The sequence below is a fragment of the Arachis hypogaea genome, chromosome 14 (assembly GCF_003086295.3).
Source record: "Arachis hypogaea cultivar Tifrunner chromosome 14, arahy.Tifrunner.gnm2.J5K5, whole genome shotgun sequence".
Taxonomy (NCBI): domain Eukaryota; kingdom Viridiplantae; phylum Streptophyta; class Magnoliopsida; order Fabales; family Fabaceae; genus Arachis; species Arachis hypogaea.
In genome coordinates, this window is record NC_092049.1 from 78,311,489 (window position 1) to 78,314,123 (window position 2,635).

Genomic DNA, 2,635 nt, shown 5'->3' on the forward strand with positions numbered 1-2,635 from the left:
CATGAGTCTCTAAACCCCATTGTTGGGGGTGAGGAGCTCTGCTGTTCTTCATGAATTAATGCTATTACTACTGTTTTCCATTCTATCACGCTTGCTTCTACTCTAAGATATTCATTCGCACTTCAACTTGATGAATGTGATGATCCGTGACAATCATCATCATTCTCACCTATGAACGAGTGCCTGACAACCACCTCCATTTTACATGCAATCAAGCTTGAATGTGTATCTCTTGGGTTTCTAATCTAAGATTGGAACCTTCGTGGTATAGGCTAGAATTATTGGCGGCCATTCCTGAGATCCGGAACGTCTAAACATTGTCTGTGGTATTCTGAGTAGGATCTGGGAAGGGATGGCTGTGACGAGCTTCAAACTCGCGAGTGTTGGGCGTAGTGACAGACGCAAAAGGATCAATGGATCCTATTCCAACATGATCGAGAACCAACAACTGATTAGCCGTGCGGTGACAGCGCATTTGAAACATTTTCACTGAGAGGACGGGAAGTAGTCATTGAGAACGGTGATGCCCAACATAAAGCTTGCCATGGAAGGAGCCTTGCGTGCATGAAGAAGAAGATAGTAGGAAAGCAGAGATTCAGAAGACAAAGCATCTCCAAAGCCTCAACCTGTTCTTCATTACTGCATAACAAGTATTTATTTCATGTTCTTTTAATTTTTACAATTAAATCTGAGAATTATTGATATCCTGACTAAGAGTTACAAGATAACCATAGCTTGCTTCAAGCCGACAATCTCCGTGGGATCGACCCTTACTCACGTAAGGTATTACTTGGACGACCCAGTGCACTTGCTGGTTAGTAGTGCGGAGTTGCAAAAGTGTGATTGTAATTTCGTGCACCAAGTTTTTGGCGCCGTTGCCGGGGATTGTTCGAGTTTGGACAACTGACGGTTTATCTTGTTGCTTAGATTAGGAATATTTTATTTTTGTTGGTTTAGAGTCTTTTATTTGAGTTTAGTTTCATATTTTAAGTTTGGTGTCAATTGCATGCTTTTATTTTCTTTTAATTTTTCGAAATTGCATGTCCTTAGTTCTTTCTTGATTTTTAAAAATTCTAAGTTTGGTGTCTTCTTTGTGTTTTCCTTTAATTTTTCGAAAATTTGTATTTGATTCTCTAAAAATTTTAAGTTTGGTGTGTTTTTGTGCTTGTATTTACTTAAAAAATTTTCAAAAATTTGTTCTTGGTGTTCATCTTGATCTTCAAAGTGTTCTTGGTGTTCATCTTGACATTCAAAGTTTTCTTATTTGTTCTCTGTGTTTTGATCTAAAATTTCTAAGTTTAGTGTCATTTTGTTGTTTTTCTCTTTCCGCATTAAAATTCAAAAATAAAAAAATATCCTTTCCTTATTTTACTCATAAATTTCGAAATTTTGCATTAATTTAGTCAAAGATTTTCAAAATCATATCTTTTTTTAGTCAAGTCAAAATTCTAATTTCAAAAATTGATCTTTTCAAATCTTTTTCAAAAATCAAATCTTTTTAATTTCTTCAATCATATCTTTTCAATCATATCTTTTTTTTTATTGCAATCATATCTTCTAAATCATATCTTTTTCAAAATAATTTTCAATCATATATTTTTTATTGCTAATTTCAAAATCTTTTTAATTAATTAATTAATTTAGTTTTTAATTTGCTTTTATTTTATTTTCTTTTTGTTTTAGAAATTTTATTTTATTTTATTTTCCATTTATTTTACTTATTATTTTCGGTTACTTTTAATTAAAAAAATAATAAATATATAATTGCAATTCATATCAATTCTCTTTTCTCCATCATGGACATAAGTGGAAATGAACAGTCCAGAAGGACTCTGGGGTCATATGCTAACCCCATTACAGCTGCATATGGGAGTAGCATCTGTATACCTCCCATCAAAGTAAGCAGCTTTGAGCTAAATCCTCAGCTCATTATCATGGTGCAGCAAAATTGTCAGTATTCCGGTCTTCCACAGGAAGAACCTACTGAGTTTCTGGCACAGTTCTTACAAATTACTGACACAGTACGTGATAAAGAAGTGGATTAAGATGTCTACAGATTATTATTATTTCCATTTGCTGTAAAAGATCAAGCTAAGAGGTGGTTAAATAACCAACCCACAGCAAGCATAAAAACATGGAGACAATTAACAGACAAATTCCTGAATCAATTTTACCCTCCAAAAAGGATGACATAGCTAAGGCTGGACATCCAAGACTTTAAACAAGAGGATCATGAATCTCTTTACAATGCTTGGGAAAGGTACAGAGGGATGCTAAGAAAATGCCCCTCTGAAATGTTTTCAGAGTGGGTATAGTTAGACATCTTCTACTATGGACTTATAGAAAAAGCTCAGATGTCTCTAGACCACTCAGCTGGTGGATCTATACACATGAGAAAAATAATTGAAGAGGCTCAAGAACTCATAGATACAGTTGCTAGAAATCAACATCTGTACTCAAACAGTGAGTCCTCCATAAAAGAAGAGGCTATGGCAGTAACTACTGATCCTAATCCTCAAGAACAGATTGTTGAACTTAATCAGCAATTACTCCTTATGACAAAATAATTAGCAAAATTTAAAGAGATGCTCCAAGACACTAAAAATCCTAACAAGAATATAGAAGCACAATTGAA